At 39.5% G+C, this 21,948-nt stretch overlaps 2 long non-coding RNA genes across 4 annotated transcripts; both read right to left on the reverse strand.

Annotated features, from left to right (window-relative positions):
- Positions 1–106: 106 nt before the first annotated feature.
- LOC139188409 (uncharacterized) lies at positions 107–12,529 on the reverse strand. 3 transcript variants are annotated; one of them, XR_011571819.1, is made up of 4 exons: positions 12,171–12,529; positions 10,770–10,882; positions 431–2,103; positions 107–322 (listed from the first exon to the last, which is right to left on the reverse strand). It is a non-coding gene; the product is annotated as an uncharacterized lncRNA (long non-coding RNA). The 3 variants fall into 3 exon arrangements; XR_011571816.1 differs by having other exon boundaries at positions 10,770–10,945; XR_011571817.1 differs by lacking the exon at positions 10,770–10,882.
- A 5,677-nt stretch (positions 12,530–18,206) lies between these two features.
- Positions 18,207–19,513, reverse strand: LOC114823743 (uncharacterized). Its single transcript, XR_003771698.2, has 2 exons — positions 19,196–19,513; positions 18,207–18,544 (listed from the first exon to the last, which is right to left on the reverse strand). It is a non-coding gene; the product is annotated as an uncharacterized lncRNA (long non-coding RNA).
- Positions 19,514–21,948: the final 2,435 nt, after the last annotated feature.

The following is a 21,948-nucleotide window of genomic DNA, read 5'->3' on the forward strand; positions in this document are numbered from 1 at the left end:
ATAGATTTTACCAAACCGAAAGTTTGGTACGGTAATTGGTACGAGGGTTTTGGTACGGTAACCGTACCGAACCCACCCCTAAATGCACCAACGTTTTCTTGTCAAATGTTCAACACTGGACTTTATATTCAACACTGGACGTTACATAATCAAGTTATTGTAATTCAAGAAGGCCATACCTCCACTCACTCTGAGATACAAAGGCATCTGTTTGTTCTTCCTTAGGGTTTTCGTCTGCAAGACCAGCTTTGATTGGGGAAGCGTCACTTTTATAGTCCGTAATAATTCTCTTCTCACTTTCTTCACTCATAACATTTTTGGTCTGCATAAAGAACATTACTACGTTTAGCTTCCTAAAGTTATATTTGCAAGATGAAAAAAAAAAAAAGCAGAAATTTTGTAAAACGATTTTGAGACAAGGAAGACTTACAACTGATCTAGTTACTTTAGGATCTTTGGCTGGATTTTCCTTCTTTAAGTGATTTCTTTTCCGCTCAGTTGAGTTACACGTTACATTTCTGAGATGAGCGTTTCAAGATTTTGATTGTCGCAGTAATTGGTTGCCAAGATATTGACTTGAAGCAGTCTTCTCACGTTCCTCAAACTGTTTCTTCAGAGACGCCTGCAAAGGTCTCGAGGGGTACTCTTTGATTCCCATGAGTTTGGCAACCAGACTCGGCCCTTTCCCCGCCTTTTGTGAAGTAGCTGTTGTTGCTGCAATGGTGGAGTCACTGGTGGTATGAAACATGGGACTCTGGGTTGAGCTGGTGGAGGGAGTATCCAAGCACGAATCCATATGTCGAAAATAGTTTACCCCTTTCGACAGATTCTGTATTTTCCACCGGTTTCTGCCTCACAAGGCTGTCTCTGATCACCTCCTTAAGTTCTTGATTTCCATTCCTCGAAAACCATCTGCAGAATGCCTCGGTTTTTCAAATTCCGTCACAGAATTGTGTTTTTTTGTTCAAATGAGCCGTACTCTGAAGCTTCCTGTGCAACTTGCTAAGAATGACAAGAGAATCCTCCCGATCAAGAGCTCCTTCCAAGTAGTTTTTCGCAATGTCCTTCGACTGCTGCCCTTCGAACCTCATCTCTTTCGACCAGGAATCAATTGTGCGGTTTAGCTTCTGAGATCCTCTGGACACTTTGACACATTTTTAGATTTCGCTATATCTTTCTCTGGTGAGTTCCTAATAACCGAAGTCACCTTTTGGATCTTATCAACCTTCTTGTCAATTGCCTCCTTTCTATGTGGTTTGAGATCTGCAGAATGAGAAGCTTTCAACTTTCTCGAAGCCTTTTCTTTTGTCTTGGCCTCTCTTTCTTCAGGTTTCTCTGCTGTCACTTTCCACTTTTTAGCTTTTTCTTCCTTGTCAAACCTTTTGCTTGGAATCTCTTCTGCTTCCATTTTTCGGTGCATTTTTTCAGACTTCAAAGCTCCTTCTTTTGCTCCCAAACTTTTTGGCATCTTTTTGGTGTAGAAAGCTTCCTCTCCTCGAACCAATGGTGCACGAGGCTCCTCCGATTCCATAAATGAAAAAGGAGCTACTTTGTAAGCTTTTGGATTTCCTGCTTATGTGTTATGTGTGCACTGGGTACGTTCTATTGGGGTGATTTCCAATGCACCTTTGGTGTGATGCCAAAAGCCAGAGTGATTCCAGATCTCTCTTTTGTTCCCACCTCTTCTTATTGTTACATACTCTAGATAAGATATATGGTCACTCGTGCAATCAAAAACCTTTTTGTAAGAATAAGACAATTAAGCATTCAAGTTGAAGAAAATCAAACCCTAGCTTCACTGAAGTCGGATAGAAGCTGTCTTTACTGAAGTTGGATTATCGCACCAAAATTTATCTCTAGCTAGGGTGAGATGAAGAGAGAAAATGGACTACATACTTAGCTTAGCAACGTCAAACCCCAAGACCAATGACTAATGCAAGTTAGAATATACCAATCCAATAATGGGGTTTAAGGAATGCATTTCAGAATACGACGTAACAAAAATGTTGATTCCAAGTTGAGCATATATTGGAGAGAAGAAGCTATCCAAAAAGCTTTAACCACGACGTGATATAGAAAGTCGCTACTGGAAATAGGATCACACTGCAAAAGAACAAAGAGTGAATATGATCAAAAAGCAATCTCGAAGAAAGAGAACGAAGCTTTCATCTCAGTGGCTACTAGAATAAACAGATGCGTCAAAAAAAAACCCATGCACACGACATGATTAGTGTAAAATGACATGAAATGGGCTCGGTCTAAAACTTATAAGAGGCTAAGTTGAGCATTTCTTGAATTCATCTGGCGAGAGCTATTTCTCTATCTTATCCAACTATTCCTTTGCCTGTAACAAAACTCCTAGAGTTCAAACAAATGAGAGAAGAATAGAGAAAAATAGATTATAAATGCATGCGAACAATCTAAGTTTAAGTTCCTATCACTACTAAAGCATTCCATCTTTCAGCATAACTCATGGCTCAAGCTAATAAATTTAACTACTACTCTCAGCTCTATATAGTATTGCATACGAACATGATTTGAACAAAATAGGAGCCAGAAGAAAGAAATGGCCATCATCCTATCATGAACTTTTTTGATGACCAACATATAACAACTTTGGAAAACTTCTGCACAGAGATAAAAGAGATAAGAATGATTGTTATGAAGATTAAGCGCACAAACACTCAAAAAGTATGAGAAAACTTATGCGGCAGCAACTTAGGCCACCAAAAGTAACCAAACTTGACACACTCTAACCAACAACAACAACAACAACAAAGCCTTTTCCCACTAAGTGGGGTCGGCTATATGAATCCTAGAACGCCATTGCGCTCGGTTTTGTGTCATGTCCTCCGTTAGATCCAAGTACTGAAGTCTTTTCTTAGGGTCTCTTCCAAAGTTTTCCTAGGTCTTCCTCTACCCCTTCGGCCCTGAACCTCTGTCCCGTAGTCACATTTTCGAACCGGAGCGTCAGTAGGCCTTCTTTGCACATGTCCAAACCACCGGAACCGATTTTCTCTCATATTTCCTTCAATTTTGGCTACTCCTCCTTTACCTCGGATATCCTCATTCCCAATCTTATCTTTTCTCGTGTGCCCATACATCCCACGAAGCATCATCATCTCCGCTACACCCATTTTGTGTACATGTTGATGCTTCACTGCCCAACATTCTGTGCCATACAACATCGCTGGCCTTATTGCCGTCCTATAAAATTTCCCTTGAGCTTCAGTGGCCTACGACGGTCACCCAACATGCCGGATACACTCTTACACTTCATCCATCCAGCCTTCTATGGTTGAGATCTCCATCTAATTCTCCGTTCTCTTGCAAGATAGATCCTAGGTAGCGAAAACGGTCACTTTTTGTGATCTTCGCTAGATTGCTCCGGTCATTAGTGTGGATAAGTATATAAATGGATAGAGATAGGAAAGCAAACACAAGATGTACGTGGTTCACCCAGATTGGCTACGTCCACGGAATAGAGGAGTTCTCATTAATTGTGAAGGGTTTACACAAGTACATAGGTTCAAGCTCTCCTTTAGGGGTACAAGTGAATGATTTAGTACAAATGACATTAGGAAATATTATGGGAGAGTGATCTCGTAACCACGAAACTTCTAAGTACCGGAGTGTGGTATCGTCTTGACTTTCCTTATCTGTCTCATAGGTAGATGTGGCATCTTCTCTGGAAGTACTCTTCCTCCATCCAGGGGTGGTATATGTAACTGGTGGAGATGCACAAGGTAATGTATCAATGTCACTTGAAGCTTACTTGTAGTTTCAGGCTTGGTCAAGCGCGATACAAACCATGTAGTAGGAGTCCCCCAAGTCGCCGAGCTAGGGGATCTGCTGAAAGAGGTAACAGACAAGGTAAGCAATCAGAGCTCCGACTGATTGTTCACATTCTCCCTATCTTGCAGGCAGCATGAAGGATAAAGAGAAGAAAAATGAGAATAGATGATATGGGATACTTTTGCTTTTGAAGAAGTAACTTTCCACAGGCTTATTCTTGAACTGGGCTGGAGGGTTTTCTGGTTTCCTCCAGAGTATAAGGCCGACTGAAGAATTTGAGGGTCAAAACAAGTCCATCAAATCTAGAGTACGTTCGACCCTGCTGATATGGGATACTTTTGCTTTTGACAGAGTAGTGGATGTATCGGCACGTGTGCTGTTACGCTTGTCTCCACATGCTTCCTTGTATCCTTCTCACTTGCCCTATCTGTTCCTCAGGCAGATGCGGTATCTTCCCTGGAAGCATAAGATGTTGAAGATGAGTACTCGAGAGCAATGCCAGGTAAGTAATCAGGTAAGGGGTTCCAGGCAGTCAGTTCCTAGCTAGAAGCTTGATTCCAAGTGCTGACTGATTGCTCTCTTTCTCCTTGTCTTGCAGGTAAGAACAAGGCCAAAGGAAAAGACAGGGAAAAAACATGATATGGGATACTCTTGCTTTTAACCCTGATGATATGAGATATTCTTGCTCTAGTATAGCTTGTTTACAGAGGTATTATCGGGGGGAAAGAAAGCTGAATATTTCGAAAGGCTTCGTTGGGAGTGCCCTCTCAGATAAGAGGAAGGGTTGAGCATTTTTGCAGGTCTGCCTGTCCGTTGGGGATGGAGGTCGACATATATAGGAGTCTCCCTAACATCAAGTAATAATGCTATTCCTTTACCCTACTTGGTCATAGCACGGTAGTGGGAGCTGCCAGCTTCACAAGTTTTAACTCTGTCAGAGCACTTTGAATGCGTGTGAAGATTACAGACAAGCTTTATCCAAGGAGATCCGGCTCTTGAAGTTGGGAAAGTGGTGCCTCTTCGGTTTTCGAACAAGCAATCCTGTCGGGGATCTGGCTCTCGAGATTCGGAGAACGATGCCTCTTCGATTTTTGAGAAAGCAATCCTGCTGGGGGTCTGGCTCTTGAGATTCGGAGAGCGGTGTCTTCGATTTTTAAGAAAGTAATCATGTTGGGAGTCTGGCTCTCGAGATTCGGAAGGCGGTGCCTCTTCGATTTTGGAGCAAGCAATCTTGTTGGGAGTGTTTTCTCGAATGTGAGTAAAGGCTGGGCATGTTTGCTAGTCTACCTTGCCACGAAGCACAGAGGTTGACACACAGGGACTTTCCAATTATCCAGCAGTGGTACTGTTCCTTTACCCTCTCTTCGATTTTTGAGAAAGTAATCATGTTAGGAGTCTGGCTCTCGAGATTCGGAGGGCGGTGCCTCTTCGATTTTGGTGCAAGCAATCTTGTTGGGGGTGTTTTCTCGAATGTGAGTAAAGGTTGGGCATGTTTGCTAGTCTACCTTGCCACGAAGCACAGAGGTTGACACACAGGGACTTTCCAATTATCCAGCAGTGGTACTGTTCCTTTACTCTCTCTTCGATTTTTGAGAAAGTAATCATGTTGGGAGTTTGGCTCTCGAGATTCGGAGGGCGATGCCTCTTCGATTTTGGTGCAAGCAATCTTGTTGGGAGTGTTTTCTCGAATGTGAGTAAAGGTTGGGCATGTTTGCTAGTCTACCTTGCCACGAAGCACAGAGGTTGACACCCGGGACTTTCCAATTATCCAGCAGTGGTACTGTTCCTTTACCCTTGTGGGTAATAATATGGTAGCTAGGCCTTCAAAATTTATGTGTCTAAACTTTGTTAGTGTTGTTTCTTTGCTATTCTTTTACCCTTCTTGGTCAGAGCGATGTAGTGAGAGCTACAAGCTTCACGTGTCTCAACTTTGTCAGAAAACTTTGGCAAAGTTATATGTGGTACCCATGAGCTACTGTTGCGTGTGGGAAGTGGGTGATTGAACAGTACGATTCATGTGCTTTCTACTTCGCCAGAAATCTTCGACAGAATGCCCATAATTTCCGCAAAGCTGAGTGTGCGTGTGACAGGTGCTGACAAGGCTGGAAAAGTAGTCTCAACTTTGTCAGAGAACTTTGGCAAAGTTATATGTGGTACCCATGAGCTACTGTTGCGTGTGGGAAGTGGGTGATTGAACAGTACGATTCATGTGCTTTCTACTTCGCCAGAAATCTTCGACAGAATGCCCATAATTTCCGCAAAGCTGAGTGTGCGTGTGACAGGTGCTGACAAGGCTGGAAAAGTAGGTGCCTCTTTGATTTCTGAGATCGGCCCTCGTGGTCTCTGAGCAGCCCAGCTTTTGAGAAAGCAAACCTCTTCGATTTCTGAGATCGACCTTCGTGGTCTTTGAGCAGCCCAACTTTTGAGAAAGCAAACGCCTCTTCGATTTCTGAGATCGACCCTCGTGGTCTCTAAGCAGTCCAGCTTTTGAGAAAGCAAACGCCTCTTCGATTTCTGAGCAGGCGCCTCTTCGATTTCTGAAGCTTCGTCGAGTGCAGATTTTTATAGGGGCTGACATTAAGTTCCAAAGCACACTTGAATATCCACCAGTAGAAGCTCCATTCTTGCACTTCTAAGATCTTGATTTGTCTGACCTCTTCTCTCTTTAACACCTTTGAAAATGTCTGGCCCCTCCGACCGTCGTTTTGACTTGAACCTTGTTGAAGAGGCAGCCCCGTCTTCTCCAGACAACATATGGCGCCCATCATTCGTCTCCCCTACTGGTCCTCTTACCGTTGGGGATTCCGTGATGAAGAATGATATGACCGCTGCGGTAGTGGCCAGGAACCTTCTCACTCCCAAAGATAACAGACTACTTTCCAAACGGTCTGATGAGTTGGCTGTTAAGGATTCTCTGGCTCTTAGTGTTCAGTGTGCAGGTTCTGTGTCTAATATGGCCCAACGCCTATTTGCTCGAACCCGCCAAGTTGAATCATTGGCGGCTGAAGTGATGAGTCTAAAACAGGAGATTAGAGGGCTCAAGCATGAGAATAAACAGTTGCACCGGCTCGCACATGACTATGCTACAAACATGAAGATGAAGCTTGACCAGATGAAGGAATCTGATGGTCAGGTTTTACTTGATCATCAGAGATTTGTGGGTTTGTTCCAAAGGCATTTATTGCCTTCGTCTTCTGGGGCTGTACCGCGTAATGAAGCTCCAAATGATCAACCTCTGATGCCTCCTCCTTCTAGGGTTCTGTCCAGTACTGAGGCTCCGAATGATCCCCCTCCGGTGCCTTCTCTTTCTGGGGCTCTACCGACTGCTGAGACTTCTCCTAAGCAACCTTTGTGAAAGCTCCCTCTTGTTTGTTTATTTTGACTCAAGTATATGTACATATTTGTAACTTATCGGGGATATCAATAAATAAGCTTTCCTTCATTTCAACTTATTGTGTTAAATCACCAAAGCCTTCTTCGCTAAGTTCTTTGAATTTTCTTTTGTTGAAGCTTGTATGTTGAAGCTTTGTGAGTGGAGCATGTAGGTTGAGGTAGTGTTCCCTTAATTTCCCGAGCGAGGACAACTTCTCGGTTGGAGACTTGGAAAATCCAAGTCACTGAGTGGGATCGGCTATATGAATCTTAGAACGCCATTGTGTTCTGTCCTGTGTCATGTCCTCCGTTAGATCCAAGTACTCTAAGTCTTTTCTTAGGGTCTCTCTCAAAGTTTTCCTAGGTCTTCCTCTACCCCTTCGGCCCTGAACCTCTGTCCCATAGTCGCATCTTCTAATCGGAGCGTCAGTAGGCCTTCTTTGCACATGTCCAAACCATCGTAACCGATTTTCTCTCATCTTTCCTTCAATTTCGGCTACTCCTACTTTACCCCGGATATCCTCATTCCTAATCTTATCATTTCTCGTGTGCCCACACATCCAACGAAGCATCCTCATCTCCGCTACACCCATTTTGTGTACGTGTTGATGCTTCACCGCCCAACATTCTGTGCCATACAGCATCGCCGGCCTTATTGCCGTCCTATAAAATTTTCCCTTGAGCTTCAGTGGCATACGGCGGTCACACAACACGCCGGATGCACTCTTCCACTTCATCCATCCAGCTTGTATTATATGGTTGAGATCTCCATCTAATTCTCCGTTCTTTTGCAAGATAGATCCTAGGTAACGAAAACGGTCGCTCTTTGGTATTTCTTGATCTCCGATCCTCACCCCTAACTCGTTTTGGCCTCCATTTGCACTGAACTTGCACTCCATATATTCTGTCTTTGATCGGCTTAGGCGAAGACCTTTAGATTCCAACACTTCTCTCCAAAGGTTAAGCTTTGCATTTACCCCTTCCTGAGTTTCATCTATCAACACTATATCGTCTACGAAAAGCATACACCAAGGAATATCATCTTGAATATGTCCTGTTAACTCATCCATTACCAACGCAAAAAGGTAAGGACTTAAGGATGAGCCTTGATGTAATCCTACAGTTATGGGAAAGCTTTCGGTTTGTTCTTCATGAGTTCTTACGGCAGTCTTTGCTCCTTCATACATGTCCTGTATAGCTTGGATATATGCTACTCGTACTCCTTTCTTCTCTAAAATCCTCCAAAGAATGTCTCCTGGGACCCTATCATACGCTTTTTCCAAATCTATAAAGACCATGTGTAAATCCTTTTTCTCATCTCTATATCTTTCCATCAATCTTCGTAAGAGATAGATTGCCTCCATGGTTGAGCGCCCTGGCATGAACCCGAATTGGTTGTCCGAAACCCGTGTCTCTTGCCTCAATCTATGCTCAATGACTCTCTCCCAGAGCTTCATTGTATGACTCATTAGCATAATCCCCTATAGTTCATGCAATTTTGTACATCGCCCTTATTCTTGTAGATAGGCACCAAAGTGCTCGTTCGCCACTCATTTGGCATCTTCTTCGTTTTCAAAATCCTATTGAAAAGATCAGTGAGCCATGTTATACCTGTCTCTCCCAAAACTTTCCACACTTCGATTGGTATATCGTCTGGGCCTACTGCTTTTCTATGCTTCATCTTCTTCAAAGCTACAACCACTTATTCCTTCCGGATTCTACGATAAAAAGAGTAGTTTCTACACTCTTCTGAGTTACTCAACTCCCCTAAAGAAGCACTCATTTCATGTCTTTCATTGAAAAGATTATGAAAATAACCTTTCCATCTGTCTTTAACCGCGTTCTCTGTAGCAAGAACCTTTCCATCCTCATCCTTGATGCACCTCACTTGGTTTAGGTCCCTTGTCTTCTTTTCCCTTGCTCTAGCTAGTTTATAGATATCCAACTCTCCTTCTTTGGTATCCAGTCGCTTATACATATCGTCATAAGCTGCTAACTTAGCTTCTCTCACAGCTTTCTTCGCCTCTTGCTTCGCTTTTCTATACCTTTCACCATTTTCATCGGTCCTATCCTTGTATAAGGCTTTACAACATTCCTTCTTAGCCTTCACCTTTGTTTGTACCTCCTCATTCCACCACCAAGATTCCTTTTGGTGTGGGGCAAAGCCCTTGGACTCTCCTAATACCTCTTTTGCTACTTTTCGGATACAACTAGTCATGGAATCCCACATTTGGTTAGCTTCCCCCTCTCTATCCCACACACACTGGGTGATTATTTTCTCTTTGAAAATGGCTTGTTTTTCTTCTTTTAGATTCCACCATCTAGTCCTTGGGCACTTCCAAGTCTTGTTCTTTTTTCTCACTCTTTTGATATGTACATCCATCACCAACAAGCGATGTTGATTAGCCACGCTCTCTCCTGGTATAACTTTGCAATCCTTACAAGTTATACGATCCCCTTTCCTCATTAGAAGAAAATCTATTTGTGTTTTTGACGACCCACTCTTGTAGGTGATCACATGTTTTTCTCTCTTCTTAAAGAAGGTATTGGCTAAGAAGAGATCATATGCCATTGCAAAATCCAAGATAGCTTCCCCATCCTCGTTTCTCTCCCCAAAACCATGGCCACCATGAAAACCTCCATAGTTGCATGTCTCCCTGCCCACGTGTCCATTTAAATCTCCTCCTATAAATAACTTCTCCGTCTGAGCAATTCCTTGCACCAAGTCTCCAAGGTCTTCCCAAAATTTCTCCTTCGAACTCGTATCCAACCCTACTTGAGGTGCGTACGCACTAATCACATTGATAAGTTCTTGTCCTATTACAATCTTGATTGCCATGATTCGATCTCCTACCCTCTTGACATCTACAACATCTTGTGTCAAGGTCTTGTCCACGATGATGCCAACACCGTTTCTCGTTCTATTTGTGCCCGAATACCATAGTTTAAACCCTGAGTTTTCTAGATCCTTTGCCTTACGCCTAACCCACTTAGTTTCTTGTAGGCACATAATATTTATCCTTCTCCTCACCATAACTTCTACTACTTCCATAGATTTTCCCGTCAAGGTTCCTATATTCCACGTTCCTAAACGTATTTTGCTCTCTTGAACTCTACCCTTCTGTCCTAACTTCTTCACCCTTCCCCGTCTAATAGGATCAAAGTACTTCTTTTGTGTGTCCCGTGTAAAGTTGATAGGAGCATATGCTCCCAAACAACTTTGAGTGGAGTCGTTCGAAAAGAAGTTTCTATAGCCCCCTTGCTCATTTAACACTGCATCCGGGTGCCGATGGAGATACAGCGACCCTTGCTCACTTATCACTGTGCTCGGGCCACACAGCGCGCCACTTACGGGTGACGCCCTAGCTTTAGCGCGATTTCGTTCTGGATTCATTTTCATAAGGATTCGACGTAATCATGGAGTGCCGGCTGTCGACTACCTGACGCCCTCCCCCTCTTCCTTTATCCGGGCTTGGGACCGGCAATGTAAGATAAACTTACACGGCGGAGTTACTTATAAATTACTGCTGACTTACTTATCTCAGCAACCAAACACAATACAACACGCAAAGCAATGAAAACAAACAGCAATCGAAACTCACCTCGCGGCCGGTGCGGTAGGAGGAGGAGGAAGACGAGGAGGGTTTGGACGATGCATCTTCATCGCCGTAGTCTGCCGCCGGAACGAGAAGCTCACAATCGCGCTTCTCTGTCTCTGCTAGCCGGATTATTACGTGCATGTGAGGACTTGAAGGAAATGTTGTGTTTTGTTGTACCGCTAATTAAACAGGGTGCGGATTAATTACTGCTTAATCTCTCTTTGTTTCTCAATTTTTTGGCAATGAAATCTTTAGATAAGAGAGTAGTTGAATATTTATACATACACGCTTCTTAATCAGGAACGTAATTTGGATGGTCTTTTAAATTATTCAACCTCAGTTTTGTAACAAAACTCCTAGAGTTCAAACAAATGAGAGAGGAATAGAGAAAAATAGGTTATAAATGCATGCCAACAATCTAAGTTTAAGTTCCTATCACTACTATAGCATTCCATCATTCAGCATACCTCATGGCTCAAGCTAATAAATTTAACAACTACTCTCAGCTCTATATCTTAAGAATAATCAGATATCCAACAACTTTAAAGATATTTGACCCGCCCCACAGCATAGGATTGATGGTTGACGCATACAGTATCCATATAGTATTGCATACGAACATGATTTGAACAAAATAGGAGCCAGAAGAAAGAAACGGCCATCATCCTATCATGAACTTTTTTGATGACCAACATCTAACAACTTTGGAAAATTTCTGTGCAGAGATAAAAGAGATAAGAATGATTGGTATGAAGATTAAGAAAAAGGAGCACAAACACTCAAAAAGTATGAGAAAACTTATGCGGCAGCAACTTAGGCCACCAAAAGCAGCCAACTTTGACACACTCTAACCGGTTCTTGATAAATTACTGCTGACTTATGAGACAAATTTTCACGTGCATACCAGTGGTATAATGCAGCAGGAACACTTTTAAACTGACTAAAAGTAAAACGCAACGATGTCACTAAATTTCTTGTAGAAATGCTTAGATATACCCGAATCAATTGTTTGATCTTCTTATCACATTACATGGAAGCTCGAGCAGAGAAACAGAGCTCTACTCACCCAAATTTCACACAAATGAGCGGAAAGTAATACCGAAAATCCAATAGCACATTACAAGTCCAAACTGATGCAAAATTGACAAACAAAACAAGACCAAAATCTGAGTTTGCTCCTCCATTAGCCTCGGGAAACACTAAATCAGACAATGTCAAACACAAAATTAGAAATTCAATCGCCAAAATCAACCCATAAATCACAATTAACACACACATACTAACTTCAATTCGCAACCAATGCAAAAACTTTCAGCTTTTCCCTCGAATTTTCCTCCATTTTCTCAGCAACCAAACACAATACAACACGCAAAGCAATGAAAACAAACAGCAATCGAAACTCACCTCGAGGCCGGTGCGGTAGGAGGAGGAGCAAGACAAGGAAGGTTTGGACGATGCATCTTCGTCGCCGTAGTCTGCCACCGGAATGAGAAGTTCACGATCGCGCTTCTCTGTCTCTGCTAGCCGGATTATTACGTGCATATAAGGACTTGAAGGAAATGTTGTGTTTTGTTGTACCGCTAATTAAACAGGGGGCGGATTAATTACTGCTTAATCTCTCATTGTTTCTCAATTTTTTGGCAATGAAATCTTTAGATAAGAGAGTTGTTGAATATTTATATAATCAGGAACGTAACTTGGATGGTCTTTTAAATTATTCAACCTCAGTTTTGTATTCCTAAGAGCAAATTGGAATCAATAGAACCGAGTTTAAACTGAAAAATAATAAGAGCGTTTTAAATGAGATGTTAAATTTATAATGACATCATTAACTATTAGAAAACACAATTGAGTTTGGCTTTAACTGAAATGTTTTAGTCACATGAAATAGCAGCTTCAATCAATGTTGCCAATTTTGACATTATTTTTGTATTCTCTCTTTTTTAAACACCATACCCACTTATTTCTACCATTAAATTTAAAGAAAACTAACGAAAAGTAAAAAAAAAAAATTGTATTTTTAATGAAAGAGGACAAATAAAGTTGTTGTGAATAGTACCAGAGAAAGGTAAAAATGTGGTTTTTCGTTAAAAGTGAACAGTAACGGGAGTGTTTCGTTAAAACTCCCTTAAATTTAAAGTGGAGCAATGTAGATACATAAATAACTCTTACAAATTAAAAGATCTCATCTTATTGGAGATAGCATTTGTAGATGAACAAGGGGAAGGAAAAAAAAAGCATTTTAAGTTGGTTTTTGTTAAGGGAAAGGAAAGACATAAGCTTGGGACTTTAGACTTTTTTGAAAGTTGAAGTTTGAGGAAGCCTAAAGAAGTTGAAAAGTATGTTTTAAAGTTTGTGTGTTGAACTTTGAATATCGTATAACATAAATCAGGCATTATAGATTAAGAAATACTCGCACCAAACACTTTACTCAATATCAAACATGTCCTTTACGCTGTAAAAGTCACTTATTTATGATATAAAAGCACATATTGGATTGTTTGCTAAATAACAAACTACTTCTTCGTAAACGTGCTACTAACAAAAGTATTTATAGAGAAGCGCTCTCAAACAACCCAATATCGTCTAGTTTTATATCTATTTCTTCTTAATAATAATGAAATATAGAGAAGTGCTCTCAAACCCTTAACAAAGAAATACTGAAATAAGAGAGGTCTTTTTTGGCAATTTGATTTCCCTTTCAAAATTGATGATAAGTGCCTCATGGTGCAAGAAGCATGGGTATGGTGACGACGATGGTGATGACGGATACGATTATGCCCTTGCAGCATGCATAAAAGGTGATGGCAATGACGACGATGATTCATATTATGATTGTGCTCCAGCAGCATCTATGAAAGGTAATGATGGCGACAACAATGATGGTGGTTATGATTATGCACCTGCTGCATAAGAAATTAGTAGTTTATTTTTCATGTTTTCATGCAGGCTAACTAGCTTTAATGAATTGAGGAATTATAACGTGCTGGTAAGATTGCTCGATCCCTTCAAATTTTTTTGTTAAGAGTCTAAACTATATACGAATTGCGGTCAGTTTAAGCCAATCAGTTGTTGTCTCTGATGACATTAATATATGGTTAAATGGAGCAAAATTGTGCAAGGTTAACTTGTTATTATTAGGATATACTGTTTCTTTCCTAGCATACTAAAAAGTACCACAATATATATGGAGAGGAAGATAATAGAATTCTTAGAGACTAATTAGTGGTCAAGGGAGTGCAGGGATTTATCAGTTTGTCAGATACACGACTTGGTACAACAAGTGTCAAAATATAATTAGCTTAAAAAAATTATAAAAAAAATTCAACTAATTGTCTTATAACACTAGATGTATCGAACTGTGTTTCTGGCACATTAAAAAATTTCTCATAGAAATGGGCACATTAAAAGTGTTATAAGCACGTTGTACTAATTAATAGGTTATTTTGGAATGATTAAACCCCAATTAATAAGAAAATTAAGAAGAAGAAACGAAGTAGCCACTACAAGCAAAGGCAAGGAGAAATCATAAGGTGAAATATTGGATCGGGATGTGTGTGGAGTACACGTAGGAGTTCTTGTATATATCTGAGTGCTCTGGTATTGCTCCATCCACTTTTTCCTTGCCCTGCCCGTCATGTGCCAAAACTGTATCACTCTAGCCTTACTCAGACCTTCAACATTTCTAAATGAAGATCGATCTGGTCTACAGTTCTACTTTCACTGTTGAATATGATCAACTGTTTGTAGTTATTTTAAGAGTACTTTCAAACAATAATTAGAGTATCAATAACTTTTTCTGTAAGTATTCACTATGAAGTCTCTCTAAACACTAAAAATACGACAAAGACCGCACATGTATATAAACGGTGGTCTCTTTTTTCTCTTTGGAAGTATTTTCTAGGTAGAAAATTCTATATGTTTCTTATATTGTAGATTCGTAGGCAACTAGTCCATATGAAAATTGAAATTGTGTTTTTCATATGATGACATGAAGTCAGTGCTACAAAGAATAAAATGATTCCTCTTGAGCTAATGTTACATTAAATAACAAATACCTAACATGTATGTCTTGAGCTAAATGATGTTACATAATCAAATAGTACTATACCATCTTCGGAACAATTTTTCTAATTCACCGTTTAAGAACAACTCCTGCAAAAAAATCAACCAAATGAGTAATAGTTTAACCACTGATTAAAGTTGTCAAAATTTTCAAGGTTTATTGAATAACATAATTTGTCTATTTATTACATATCTATCAGATTACTACACGGTTTCAGATTTGGTTAAACTTTAATATAGTTCATGTTTAAAGGGTAACCTCGAAAATAAAAAGTTTAAATCATGTTTAAAGCGGCTCCTGCTTTTCTTTTTCACTTTGTTTTTTTTTCTTTTTCAAAAAGCAGCTCCTGCTTTGTTTTTTTTTTTCTTTCAAAAAGCAGCTCCTGAAAAATTCACCGTCCTATTATGTGGAAAAGTAGCTCCTGCTTTACGTCAAATAAGAATTAGTTTAATAATTGATTAACATTCATTAATTTCAGATTTTACTTGAATAACATAGTTTATCTATTTATTATAAGAAAATACTAAGGAAACTCTTTTAAAAATGAGAATCTCTATGAACTTTTCACCATCTCATGTTTTTTGCACAATATTTTATTATGATGGAACGAAAATTGTGTAAAAAAACATGAAGTGACTGAGAGAGTCTTCTTAGCATTTCTCTTTATTATATAAGGGTTTTTTTATTAGCATCTCGTATATTGTTGAATACACCCCACAGTAAATTTAATACTAGATAACTTATTGAACCTACTACGCAATGATAATTTCAACCTTAAAAAAAAAAAAATTCTATGTACATCCCAAATCATTTTAACTTATATATCTCAAGATTATTTATCTTCTTCTACCCTAAAAAAAATGAATGTTCTTGATGACCCTTAGATGAAGGCACTAGTTTTTGTTGACAAAGCTCTCACTTTCTTATTAAGCAAAGAAAACTATCATGAAGTGGTGATGTCAATGCATCTCCAGGAACATGGAAGGAAGTCATAACTTGTTACAAAACATAAACAACGCCCATCAATGCAACAGATCATTTTAGGTTCATTTGCAGCAATAGAAACTGCACTAAAATATCTTAGCTTACTTGAAAAATGTTAGTGGGAGAGTCATCCACAATCACTTGAGATGGAGGTATCATCTCCTTACTTTCCTCAGGGTTGTTCTCCAAAGATGAAGATGGAGAACCAAGTCCAAGACCACTATCTAGTGCTACATTCTTCCGAGTTGTGTTATCAGGGTTCTTTTTTATTTGAACCTTCAATATCCTTTGATCAGTTGGATTGCTCTGTCTGTTTGAAGTTTCATCTTTTAAGGAAGACCTCTCAGCAACTTGAGTAGAAGGCAAACATGAATTCCGTTTAGCTGAAATGTTTCCAGGGAGGACCATTGAATTATGTGACAAAATGAGCACTGTTAACATCTAAGTCACCTTGTACAATACCGAATAAGTTCTGCTCCGTTGGTCTCCTGTGAGCTGTTTATTAAAGCAATCCAGGCACCCAAGAGCTAGACATACCTCCTGGATCTCTCCATATGTCTCTCTGCACACACCATGTTCTTGAAACAAGAAGGATACTTCCATGATCTTTTATTTGCACTTACGTGTGAAGAGTGTGAAGTGTATGTAGAAATGTGGAGTGTAGAAAATACTAAGTGTATGTTGAGAGTGTAAGGTGTGAGGATATTATGGGGAAGTATGTGGAGTGTATTAAGATAAATTTTACTTGAAAAAGAAAATATGAGGTGTAGTAAGTATGTGGGATGTATTTAACAATATGTGGGGTGTTAATATGACAAGTCATTATATAACCGTTAGATTACTAAATTTGGTTAAACTTTAGTATAATTGATCTTTAAGGAGTAATATCCAAAATAAAAGATTTAAATTACGAGATTGCAAAATAAAAATCAAAACAAAAACATAGAGTGAAAAAATTTAAATGAGAATGTACCCAATATTGGTTCGGAATTAATGTAATAGGAAATAGCCTTTTTTTTTTTTTAATGAGTATCCTCTCCGGATCCTCTTTTTAAGGATTCAGAAGATTATTAAATTGTGTCTGTTCATCGTACTTCATACGGTCAGAAATTATTTTAAATTAAATATGAATAATATCTGATAAAAACTGTTCATACAATATATGATGAACGAGCACGATTTGAGAATTCCTAGAATCCTCGAGGAACCGGAGAGGACCCTCCTTGCTTTTCCTTAACGTGAATAAAGCATATTTCAAAGTTTCCAAGAATCTTTTAGATAATCTTTTGTCTTTTCGTGCTCCTTTCTACTTTCCTCTTTTCCTCTCTCTTTTCATGCACCTTTCCCGCCCAGAAGTATGTTGTTTCTCAGGTGCAGAAGGATTTTCTCTCCCTTTTTTTTCTCTCTCCTTTTATTTCCTCTTATTTAAACAATCACGGTTAAACTACGTTAAAATTTATATTAATTTTTTTATAAAAAAAGAAAGACAATATAAAGAGTGAGATAAGGGAATGGAAGAGAATAAAAAAAGGAAAACTAATGAAAATGGCTTGAAAACTTTGAGTTTTAATGATAAGGACAAAATAAAGGGTAAAGTGAATAGTACCAAGATTGACTTTTTAGTGTAAAAATGTGGTTTTTCGTTAAAGTGAACAGTACCGGATGCTTTTCGTTAAAGTTCCCGGAGGAGATTCTCAAGTCACTAACTAAACATTGTTATATTATAAACTTTTGTTTTTGTTGATTGAAGGATCTTGACTTGGGTTTAGGTATCTAAGCGTCATCGGTTCGGCAACACAAACACAACCACCGCCATATTTTTCAGTCTTAATGTGAACCACTGCAGTGCCTTAACGGTGGATACCGCCATGACAGCCCACGAAGCTTCCTCTTCATCCTCCTCCAAGTCAAAACTTTGGAATTCTATGGGTGAAGTGATTGTTACGACCACGAAGAAACGACGACTCCCAATAACAGTACATGATCATGATCCTCTGGGCCTAGCGCATTTACGTCTTTCCTTGTCTCTTGATACTCTCCCTGCAGGCCGTCATATTCGGCCTCGCTCACGACAGCGTCACTCTCAACCTCGACCACGTCCTCATCATCTCCCAGTACTTCTCCAGCGGCAGCCACAGGATCCAGCGGTCAGTGACAGTGGAGAGCAGATATCCAACTCAATTGACGATGATCCTCTTGCGGGCCTTTGCAAATCCTTTCCATGTCTTTCTTTGTCTCCTGATCATCAATCCACTTTCTCAGGCCACATTCAGCCGGACGCCTGACTCTGTTGGCCTTTACCCAGGGCCGGTCCTGAGTTTTTGGATGCACAGTGCGAAAACTCAAAATGTGCCCTTTTTTAATACTGAAATATATGTTTAAAAAAAATATTTAACGAGGGCTGGAACCCAGTCGAAGCTGGGGGGCTAGGCCCTCACGCCCAAATTATATTACTTGAGAAAATATACAACGGGGGGGACATAGTACCTAAACCCCGACAATCAAAAATACAATCATATACAACCATTCCTAGGAAAGCTCCTTGAAATTTCAACCTTTAAGAAATTGTCTTCTAGGATTTTTTGAAGCAAAATCATCAATTATATCATCATAGTCCAAGTTTTCAATCTCATCATTTTCAATGCATAAGATTGCTAATCCATTTAGCCTATCTTGAGTCATAGTGGTCCGCAAGTAAGTCTCTTTTCTACAAGTAAGTCTCTCATTTCTGCATTAAGATCATCCCAAACTCTTGGATCATAAATGTTTAAATGGAAAATAGGTGCAGAAGATTCAATATTTTCCTCTACACCAATATGATCACCATCAACATTTAAATTCACATCACCACCATTTTCATGGTCTTGAGACTCATCACCAACATTTTCTTCTAAATCACTACTATTTTCATGATCATGAGACTCCCCAACAACATTTTGTGACTCTTCACCAACATTATTTTCTCTCAAATTTTCAACTGACTCATTTTTTGTAGAGAAAAATTTATGAAGAGATCCTCTTAAACTTTCGGCAATTTCGTTATCCTTTGCCTTTTTTTTCCGTTTTATATTACCAGATAGTTGTTTCCTAAAAGACATGGATTCGATAATTTGTTTGCAAAAATTACCTACACATGATATAACAAAAATTTCCTATCAAAATTATCATTCCAACAAATATTATATATTATAAAAATACGAACATATAGTCTAACATATTATAAAAATTAAACCTAAAAATTGGGTTTGAAATGAAATAAAATAATTCAATTAATCAACAACAACAATTATGTACATCAATTATCATATAATTCTATGTCATTTGCAAAATTTTATATTAAATTATGAATTGATAATTCAAATTTTAAAAATTAGTTTACCTCAAAACTCAAAATGGTTGTTGGTGAGTGAATGCTTTTGGCACTTGCACTTGCAGCAACCAATGAATGGTGATGGGCTTGGCGCTACTGAGGAGGAGGGACAGGTTCTGTGCAGCTTGGGAGCAGAGGGTCTGACGGCAGGAGGGAAATGGGGAGAACAGGGGGATATCAGGAAAGGGGGAGTGGGAATATGGGAATAGGGTTAGTGGGGACCGAGTGGTCCTTTGATGTTGTTTTGTATTACTTTTTTTTTTCTATTTGTCATGCCCTGGACCAAGTGGTCCTTTTATAACATATCTTGGGCTCTTGCCCTCTAGCCCCTATACTTAGTTATTTGGGTTATTTTTGTTGGTGCCCCCTTTAGTTTTGGGTCCTGGACAGTTGCCCCTTTGGCACTGGGCCTGGGCCGGGCCTGCCTTTACCATTTGGAGAGAGCGAAAGACAAATCAATTAATCCCCTTCTCCTGATTTTCCTGCGACATTGAAGAGAAGAGGACATGGGTTAATTAGTGTGCGACAAACATATGAAGGAAAATATGCATGATTTAGATCTATGACGAGGCAGGACCAAGCCATGATGCATCTATGATAATCATCCCAGTAATCAAAAGAGAATTACTACAGGTGATAGAAATGGAAAACGGCAAAATTGTTGAAGTGAGAGCATCTTCTGTCTATATTAAGTCACACCCAGATCGATTCTATGGTGAGGCACGATCAAGCCGGTGATGCATAGTCATCATCAGCTCATCCTCATCATCACATATCCGAGTTCATGGACTACATACCCCTGCCAGCTTCACCATCAGCAACTCAATATTTCATACTTCTTTCAGATTCTTATGATTTTTCCAGTAAGTAATTGTTTTGAATTTTGAAGATATATTGCATCCTGGAACATTTCAACATTACAAAAACCGATATAAGACACGCATCTAATGACTTGATAAATACCACTCGAATTCGCAAAAATACTTGCCCTCCAAGTGCACCCAACGTTTTCTAGTCAAATGCACGTTCTCATTTTATCAGCATAACCATACTTACTAGTCAACATTGGACATTACATAATCAAGTTACTTTTAACCATACTTAAACAGAGAACATACCGCATAGATGATAAATACAACTTCATGGAGATTAAAGCAACTCTTTTCCATCTCTAGTTTAATCTATCATTTTCAGGTTTGGGACATGGTAGGTAAATTCAAGCTAGGGGCTCAAGTCTATTCATCCCTAAGCTTACTCACCAATTCCCTCCCGTACGGATAAATTTGGTCTGATAACATCCTTGGTGTTGACCAGGAACACATCACCAATGTAATGATGGTTCGTGGGAACATAAACACAACACAACTCTTCATCTCCAGAATAGCTCTTCAAAATAATTTTTGGGACAAGGAGAAATAAAGTCACCATTACAGTCTGAAAAACCAATTACGTTTAAAAGCACAACCTGTACAAACATCATTTCATCTGTTGTGTTCTCGTTTTTCACAATAAAAAGTTATTAGCATACCTGAAGGACAACGGATGAAGTGATGATCCCGAATGCAGGTTCACAAATCCAGGACCTAGCATGTATATGGTGCAGAGAGTTGTCCCGCATCGGTGAGGGATAATGTTTGTTGTGTGCTTATATGATCTTAGACTACTCCTTATATTGCCAATTGGTTTTATGGTGGAACCCCAATTTCATCATGGTATCAGAGCAAGGTTGTCCACATGTGAAGCCCAATGGCCACACACGCTCCACGTCACCCAGTTGTTGTCCACGTGTAGGCTTGAAAATCCGCCACACGTGCGGGGGCGTGTTGAGAGTTGTCCTGCATCGGTGAGGGACAAGGTTTGCTATGTGCTTATATGATCTTGGACTACTCCTCATATTGCCAATTGGTTTTACAGTGGAACCCCAATTTCATCATATGGAAGATGAAAGGTCAGTTATACATTGTAAAACCAAAACAAAGCAGAATCATTGAAAACGTATGTGTTGACCATAGTTGCCAGATAAGGGTACGATTCGAGTTCGCAGTTCGGTTCAGATACGGGATTCAGTAGTAACATAAAGTATCATTTGCCAGAAAGTAGGCATAGACAGTACGATTTTCAGTTCGATTTTTTTTAAATTCGTTAAAGAATGTAAATTAGTTTGTATATAAAAATATTGATAATAATATTACTTATTATAAAAATATCCATATTGTTAAGATGAAACAAATTAAAGTGAGTAATTTATCTATTTAATCATCATCTTATTAGATATTCATTGAACAAATAATTAATTTACTACCACACCATTCCTTTCCCTTGTTATTTCTTCACGTGAACATTTCATTGGAAGATGAATATATAGGAATTAAAATTAAAATGACTCGGATACCAAAGACTTATCATTTTCCTTGGTTATTTCTTCACGTAATCATCATTTATCTCTTTAATATTTTTTATTAAATATTCACTAAACAAATAATTAATTTATTTGTAGACGTTTCCTTTCCTTTCCCTTTGGGTGCGTTTGGTACGTGGGACAGGACGGGACGGAACGGGACGAGGCGTTCCGTCCCGCGTTTGGTACGCCAAAAATGGGTGGAACACGCTGTTCCACGGGACAGAAATTGGGTGTTTTTACGTCCCGCCTCCCCCCCTGGAACGGGTTGTTTCACGTATGTGGAACACAAAAATTCCACTGTCTACCCTCCCTATCTCTCCTGCAGCGTCCCTCTCCCGTAGCTTCGTTACCCTCCCTCTCT

The sequence above is a fragment of the Malus domestica genome, chromosome 02, assembly GCF_042453785.1.
Source record: "Malus domestica chromosome 02, GDT2T_hap1".
NCBI lineage: Eukaryota > Viridiplantae > Streptophyta > Magnoliopsida > Rosales > Rosaceae > Malus > Malus domestica.